This window comes from Colias croceus, chromosome W, assembly GCF_905220415.1.
Source record: "Colias croceus chromosome W, ilColCroc2.1".
Lineage (NCBI taxonomy): Eukaryota > Metazoa > Arthropoda > Insecta > Lepidoptera > Pieridae > Colias > Colias croceus.
In genome coordinates, this window is record NC_059567.1 from 1,634,890 (window position 1) to 1,643,981 (window position 9,092).

General features: G+C 36.1%; 1 pseudogene; it reads right to left on the bottom strand.

The window, feature by feature from the left end:
- Positions 1–1,557: 1,557 nt before the first annotated feature.
- LOC123704848 lies at positions 1,558–2,380 on the bottom strand (annotated as a pseudogene).
- Between the last annotated feature and the right edge of the window lie 6,712 nt (positions 2,381–9,092).

A 9,092-nucleotide genomic window follows, 5' to 3' on the forward strand; every position in this document is an offset into this window, starting at 1 on the left:
GGAACAATATGGTTTTTAGATGCACCTGGAGGAACTGGGAAAACCTTTTTGACTAAATTAATATTGGCTTATGTTCGAAATCAGCGTAAAATAGCTCTTGCCGTAGCTTCATCTGGGATAGCTGCAACATTGCTACCAGGAGGTAAAACGGCTCACACTATGTTCAAAATACCAATTGATTTAGATCGCACGGAAAGTCCAACCTGTAGTATTTCAAGAAATAGCGACAAAGCAAAGGTATTACGCGAGTGTAATTTAATCATATGGGATGAATGTACGATGGCCCATCGAAAAGCAGTAGAAGCGGTAGATAGAACTTTAAGGGATATAAGACAAAATGATCGACCAATGGGCGGTATCACGGTTTTATTTTGTGGTGATTTCCGACAAACCTTACCGGTAATACCACGGGGAACCCGAGCTGATGAGGTTAGGGCTTGCCTGAAAAGCTCTTATTTGTGGCGTGATATACAATCGGTGCATTTGACTATAAACATGCGAGTGAGAACTGGAGATAACCCGGATGATAGTCAATTTTCTGATTCATTATTAAAGATTGGTGAAGGTACCTATCCACAACTACACCAAGGAAAACTTATTCTGACGCCTGAATTATGTTGTATAGTGCAATCTCAACCACATCTTATATCGTCGGTTTACGGTGACGTAACAAATATATTAAATAGGGACAATTCCTGGCTATGCGAAAGATCTATTTTAACTCCTCGCAATGACCAGGCATCTGAGATTAATAACAAAATACTGTCGAATATACAGGGGGAAAGCAAAGTTTATAGATCAATAAATAGAATGGTCGATGAACAAGAAGCAACTAATTACCCGATAGAATTTTTAAATTCTTTAAATATGCCCGGACTTCCTTCTCACGAAATTTGTTTAAAAATTGGCATTCCGATTATTCTACTCCGAAATTTAAGACCACCACAACTTTGCAATGGAACTCGACTAAAAGTAACCCAGTTGCAACAAAATATAATCGAGGCTCAAATTTTAACAGGTTGCGGTGCAGGAGAAACCGTCTTTATCCCCAGAATACCCTTAATACCAAATAATTTTCCATTCCAATTTAAAAGGACGCAATTCCCAGTATCGGTGTGTTATGCAATGACAATAAATAAGGCTCAAGGGCAGACTTTTCATGTTGCCGGAGTAGATCTCGGTGTCAGTTGTTTCTCGCATGGTCAGTTATACGTTGCTCTTTCCCGTGTTAGCAGTTCTAGAAATCTTTATGTTCACGTGCCGGACGGGTCAACTTTCAATATAGTTTACCCGGAAGCTTTGCGCTAAAGTATTTTGATTCTATAGGTCCTTAAGCCTCATGTGAACCTGATGTAAATAATATTACCAATACATTTTAAATTAATAATACACAAGGAGTTACACGCTGACGTAGTCGCGGGCACAGCTATCTATACTTTTCTGCCGGAAGTCACTATTCCACGCGGACGAAGTCGCGGGCAAAAGCTAGTCTACAAATAAATAGTCAGGAGAAGTAATGATTGGGCTAAAAATTAGTATTGAAGTAAAACAAACATATTATAATTTAACTAATTTATTATCTAAATCTGAATTATTATAAATCTATATTTATCGCTTAAATTTATCCTTTTGATCTGGTATTCTCTTCATAAAGATAGTTGACTCATCAAAGTAAGTGTTGAACTTTTTGAATCCATATCTTTTCTTTGGATCCTTCTTACAAAATGATGGAGTTAGGTTAATCATAAGACCTGAAAATATATTATTAAATTAAAATAGATAAGAAAACATTATTAGTATCATCAATACACTACAATGAATCTTCAGAGGGATTATTACTAATAATACAAACACTATTGAATACTAACCAGCTTTTTGTGCCATTGTTACCATTTTGCCAACTTAAAAACTGTTGTCTCCTACATAGACCTGTGATACGACATGGTAGCATGCAGCCGTCTGATCGTACGAATTGACTCAATATCAAGACATCGGTATGCTTAACATCCAGCCCCAATTTACACATGTAACATAGCGGTTTCTCGGCTTCAGGTAAAGCCAAGCCTGAACACTTCTGAACGCGGCGATGGGATTGTTACACCTTCGACTACTAATTTATTTCCCTCTTTATATTCTCTCACTGAAAATGTATAGATAAATTTAAGGTTATGTTATGATCATTGTATATGAAATTTCTCAATGATACTTACATTCCTTTATATTTAATTGTTGGGTTAGGGACAATGCCCGTACAGAAGTTGATGTTATCGCATTTTTAATTAAAGAAAATGTAGTTTTTGCAAGTAAGGCCATTTTCAGAAAATTCTACTCATAATAATTTTCGTAGATACACAATGACAGTTTGTCAAATGTCAAGTTTGATAAATTGTCAGTCACAACTCACTGACAGTGAGAACATACAGTGTTGTCATAAATTTTTATCATTGTCCACTTTTTTGTGTTTTTTACATAGCCTTTTTCGAAAAAAATTGTCCGTTTCACATTACAGTAAGAACAGAACTAGTAAGTTTGTTTTTACTGTTCTGTGTTATGAACTGTGAAATCCCGTGCTCCCACCTTTTGTGATATCGGGCAGATGCATTGTTTTCACATTTTCATTGATCAATTTTCTTTACGGACAAGTTCATTTTATTAGGAATATAGGTGCAGTGGCAAAAAAAAAAACAATCGATACGTTCAATGTAAGGTTTTTCGGTTTTTCATTCATTGAAAATAGAATCAAGAAATCTTTGAATAACTCGTTTTTTGTATTTTTATAAACGTACACTATCTTCAGAAAATTGAATATAGCTAATATATCTACTACTTACACTTTCTGTGTTCATCAAACGGACTATGATTTCATAGAAAATAATATGTAAAAAGATGCAAGCACTCCGTGTTTTCCAATTACAGCACTAGAGCGCATAGAGTAAAGTAATACCATAATACTGTGCTAGAGCGCAATAAGCGGCATAGGTCAACGCTTCGCACAATCGAGATGCGCGTGAATTGATGCGTGCAATCGATTAATCGTTAGTAATAATTATTAATTGTTGGAAAAAAATTTAAAGCTTTCGTTTCATTGTAGTTTTTTCGAAATAATCAAAGTTAATTCAAATTGTGCTAAAAAAATAAATATAAGTATGGATGAAGGTACAAACATTGAAAAAAATGTTAATGAAATACATAATCAAAATCCAAATTACTTAAAATAACCGTAAATAGTTTTCAACCAATTATTATGTCATACCACTTTATTTAAACATTAATGAGGTTATTGCTAACTCTATAAATATTTTTTTTTTCAACACTGAACTTAGCGCAACCTGCTGGTGCGTTTCACGTTCCAATTAAGCATCAGCATCACATCAGCATAATTCGGCATTGTGTGCCACTGAGTCTCATTATGCTCTGTAATTGGAAAACAGCCACTATTATATATTATAATTTACCCAAAAGTAAATATACATTACTAGCTTACCGCCCGCGGCTTCGCCCGTTTTGTCTAAAACCTAATAAATTATATATACTACTAGATTTCCGCCCGCGGCTTCGCTCGCGTTTGCAAAGGAAAACCCGCATAGTTCCCGTTCCCGTGGGATTTCCGGGATAAAAACTATCCTATGTGTTAATCCAAGTTACCCTCTATATGTGTGCTAAATTTCATTGTAATCGGTTCAGTAGTTTTTACGTGAAAGAGTAACAAACATCCATACATCGATACAAACTTTCGCCTTTATAATATATTAATTTCTTTTTTTCAATAAAAAAACGCTTATTGTGACATGACTGTAATAGTTAGAGATATGCTGCCGCTGATTTTTTGTAGATAATGGTGTGTTCTAAAAAAATGTAGTATATCATTTTGTTCTATCATCAATAGTTTTCGCAGCGCACGCGATGTAAGGTAGTTTTTTGATATTTTTTTCACACCTTGGATTACGTTATCGTAATTTTAGTAAGGATGCCTATTTTTTTTGAAAATGAAATATAGCCTATGTCACTCAGAAATGATGTAGCTTTCCAACAGTGAAAGAATTTTTCAAATCTGCCAAGTAGTTTCGGAGCCTATTCAATTCATACAAACAAACAAACAAACAAAAAATCAAACCTTTCCTCTTTATAATATTTGTATAGATGTATAGAAAACCTTCCTCTTGAATCGCTCTATTTATTAAAAAAATCGCATCAAAATCCGTTGCGAAGTTTTAAAGATTTAAGCATTCAGAGGGACTGTGGGACATAGGCACAGAGAAAGCGACTTTGTTTTATACTATGTAGGTAGTGATGACGGATTTGATTCCTCAATCACAGTACTTATCACTACATGTCTACATACCTCTTACATACCTACCTAGTATAAAACAATGTCGCTTTCTCTGTCCCTATGTTAGGCTATGTATTATCTTTAAAACTAAGCAACGGATATTGATGCGGGTTTTTTTTAAAGATAAAGTGATTGTCGAGAGAAGTTTTTAAACAAAGCGAGGGCGAGTCGCCCTACCTAGGATACCTAGTATTTTATAAAATACTAGGTATGCTCCGCGGTTTTATCCACAGTGCTCGTGTTGGTCTCAGCGAGATGATTTTTCAAATCGGACCAGCAGTTTCCGAGATTAGCGCGATCAAACAAACAAACTCTTTAGCTTTATAATATTAGTATAGATAAATTATTTTTTTAATAAGACTAAGTTTTCAATTTCCCTTTTTTTGTATATTTTAGCGATGTTTTTAATCTATTTATCATTATACATATTGGCATTCTATCAATATTATGTGTTGCTTGAATATGTTGTTTTCGTGAGTTGAGTGAGTAAAAATAGTTATATGAAAGAAAAATCATTTAATGATGGAGATGCATTTATTAAACAACAAATACACAATCATGTCGACTAATTACAAATAAAACATAACTATAAATATATTAAACATGATTAAAATTTAAGAACAGATAACATAATATTCATTCACATATTAAATGAAATATAGTAACGTTTTATTTTTTACTTTCATAAAACATAATAAAACAAAAACTAGATAAAAAAATTCTAAAATTTTTATTCATAAACATAAGACAGAAAGAACGAGTTAAGAATTAAGATAGTGTTGAATAATTTATTCGCCGTGACATTTATAAGCGTAGTTAATCTTGTTATTATACATAATTATGTTTTTTTTAATGTGCGAATTGGACAATAGATGGTAAACAAATTTTAATGATAAATATCGCATTAAAATGACTATAATTTCAAAGCGAAACATAAATATATTTTGTACGATTTTAGGCCCAAAATAAATCTTAAACACTAGCTTATCGCGCATTATTACAAAACATAGGTAAATCTATACATATAATAAATCTGTAGAAGGGTCAATTCTGTACATTGAAAATATTGAAAAAATAAATAGCAGGGGGTGTTACTGGATCGATACCAAACCCAAATATGTGATTAAAAAAATTTTTGTCTGTCTGTCTGTCTGTCTGTCTGTCTGTATGTGAAGGCATCACGTGAAAACTAGCGGTTCGATTTCGATGAAACTTGGTATAATTATACCTTATTATCCTGGGCGTAAAATAGGATACTTTTTATCCTGGAAAAATACGTAGAAAAAAATTAATCTTAATTTTTCAGTTTTATCCATAGACGTTGTTCCGTAGAACCGCGAACACACGTTGCGTATTATTATAGGCCTAGCCGTATTTGGGAATTGGGTCCAATAGATATTTATAAGATGTTATTGACAGAGGTACTCAAAATGGAGAAATAACCATCCACGCGAAGACCGACATCCGCGCGGACGGAGTCGCGGGCGGAAGCTAGTAGGAGAATAAACTCTTAACATCGTACAAGAAAGAATTAATTTGGGAAATCTGACAGCTTGCAAATATTATTGTGCTTTTTTATAAATGGCATAGGTATGTATATATTTAGCCTTATTTTATAATATAGGTACTAAATTACAAATTAAACTCTACTATTCGATAACAGTACAATAAAGCATATATACTCTGTTAAAAAGGAAAAATATTAATTTGCAAAGTTAGGTATAAAACTTCATTTTTCATCACAATAATATATTTTATTTACAATGCAGTCTGTCAGTTTCCCGTATAGATATCGCAGAAAAAAAAGGGATATGATTTTTAGTAGATTTTTATTTGAAAGCAGAGAGGCCCTTGTTTAGTAGTCCGGCAGCACCCTCGGCACCATCGTGGGCTGCTGTTGAGACCTTATTGACAAGCTGTAAAAATAATACAATTTTCATAATTAATATATGTATCTAAATTAAAAATGTAGCTAGTTATATCAGTATAACTTATGTTATTAAGTAGGTATTTGAAAATAAAAAATAATATGTTTAATTAAAAAAAGTAATAGCCTAAATGCATTAATTCATAATAGGTATGTAGTTGGGCTAGATTTTTCCATAACCTTTTTTAAATGAAAATGGCAACACAAACACAACAAAGTTGTGCAGATAGTTATGAATGTATCTGTTTATTAAACAACCTATATTTATTTTTAGATTTAAATCAATAACCTAATCTTTACAATTAATTATCAAATCTAACACAAATGTGGTACATTTCCAAACTCACCGTATCCTTTTTCTCATCGACAACTTCCCCAGCATTCTTGAGTCCTTGGCCTGCGGCATTGGTGGCATTTTCCACTCCCTTGAGAGTATTGTCCACGGCGTTAGATGCATCGGCTGCTACTTTTTGTGCTGCTTTCTTGGATGCTTCCATTGCTACGTCTGGTAATGGAAAAGAATATATATTTAATGAGCTTACACATTTAGGTGAGTATTTAATATGTGTTTTATTTCAGGTAAAACACAGCTATTAAACACTTGACCGTAATTTGAAGCTTACTATATTGAGACGTGTTTGTGACCCACCTGTTAAAATCACAGTACGCAACTTACTTTTAAATGTATGTTATAGCGTGTTGTATTACGTAATTAAATATGTACTGATATACTATTTCTTAGACATCTTTACTCTACCAAAGTCAAGACAAGAATGCTCCGCAACTGCAGACGACCGTTATATAAAGGACGATCGAAAGTCGAAACAACTATTCGAGTGGTGTGAGTCAACGCAGGTGTTTTTTTTTTTTTTTTTTTTTGTATGGTGTTTCTCAATGTTAGCCAGAAGGGCTACTACATTTTAACGCGGACGCGGGGGTGAACTGAAGGTTCACCCTGGTAGCGACATGCACAAGGGCGTCCCCCCTTGACGGGGACCACGAACCTCGGCTTGAGCTGTCGCTTGAGTGGAGGAGGCCAGAAGGGCCCTAATCGGACGGGAACGCAGGTGTTATCTGTGTTGTTTTGATCGTTATTTTGAATACTAGCTTCCGCCCGCGACTCCGTCCGCGCGGATGTCGGTCTTCGCGTGGATGGTTTATTTCTCCATTTTCAGTAACTCTGACAATGACATCTTATAAAAAAAAAATAATCACATATTTTGGTTTGGTATCGATCCAGTAACACCCCCTGCTATTTATTTTTTCAATATTTTCAATGTACAGAATTGACCCTTGTACAGATTTATTATATATGTAAGTATAATAATAACAAATAATAACATAATGATAACACTAAGGTAATTTTCCATCTCCCTTATGTTTTTTTGTATATTTTAGCCAGTGCCGGCGTTAAGGGCCACTGACACCCCGGGCGAAAATATTGTGGCGCCCACTTGAGGGGAGCAATACCTAGGGTCTGGCATGATAGTCTTATTGGCAAGCTTCCATCCTACGGTCTGCCTGCTGGTCTCTGCGCCTGGATCTCAGATTTCCTGAAAGACCGGTCCATTCGAGTAGTCGTCGACGGTTGCTCGTCCGACCAATTGGCTATTAATGCCGGGGTCCCTCAGGGATCAGTTCTCTCCGCAACACTCTTCCTGCTACACATTAACGATCTGCTGAGACCCGGTATCTATGGGTACGCAGACGACAGCACTGTTGTGGAGAGATATGCATCCAGCGCGCGAGCCAGTGCGGCACAAATCCAGTCACTACGGGAGGCGATGGTCGAACGCATGAACTTGTCCTTACAGGCTGTCTCCGAGTGGGGCGAGGCCAATCTGGTCAAGTTCAATGCGACCAAGACCCAGGCGTGTCTATTCTCCGCAAAACGGAGTCCTTTCAACCTGACTCCGTCCTTCCAAGGTGTATCCGTGCCGATAACTGACCACCTCGAGCTTCTTGGCATCACCTTAACGCCTACTCTTAATTTTGGTTCATACATTGAATCCAAAGCCCAAGTAGCCTCGAAAAAGCTTGGTATACTGGCAAAGGTGAGGCAGTATTTCAGTCCGGGACAGTTGCTCAATCTATACCAAGCACAAGTCCGTTCGTGCATGGAATACTGCTCTCACCTCTGGGATGGATCTGCCAAGTACCAGCTGGAGTCGCTTGAGGCGATAGAGAGGCGTGCCAAGAGGCTCATAAACGACGATGTGCTAGTAGGCAAAAAACTCCAGAGCCTCGCTCATCGCCGCAGAGTGGCAAGTCTATCGGTTTTTTACCGGATACACTTTGGAGAGTGCGCTGCGGAATTACATGACCTAATTCCGCCATCCCCGTTTTTCCATCGTTCATCGAGGCGCACAGATTCTAGGCATCGCCATATGGTTGACGTTCCATGTACTCCGGGTACATGGAGCGGTTTGGATCGACATTCTTTATTCGAACCGCTAGGGACTGGAACACGCTTCCTGAATCTGTGTTCCCCGATGAGTACAATATGGGGGTCTTCAAGAGGAGAGTGAACAGGTACATTCTAGGGAAGCACGCTCCATCTTAGGCCACATCTCAGCTTACCATCAGGCGAGATCGTGGCCAAGCGCTTCCCTATTACAGCATAAAAAAAAAATAAAAAAAAAATATCAATTATTAGTGTTAATTTTTTGCTGATCTCAAGTAAAATAATATCAAGAATTTAATTTATAAATATAAATCTGTAAAAAATCTCAATCTCAAAAAGAAAAATGAAGGAGTATTCCTGAATTCAAAAAATAGGAATTTTGGGATGCTGCAAGAACGATATTACAAAACTAGTTACCCAAAAAATTCTGT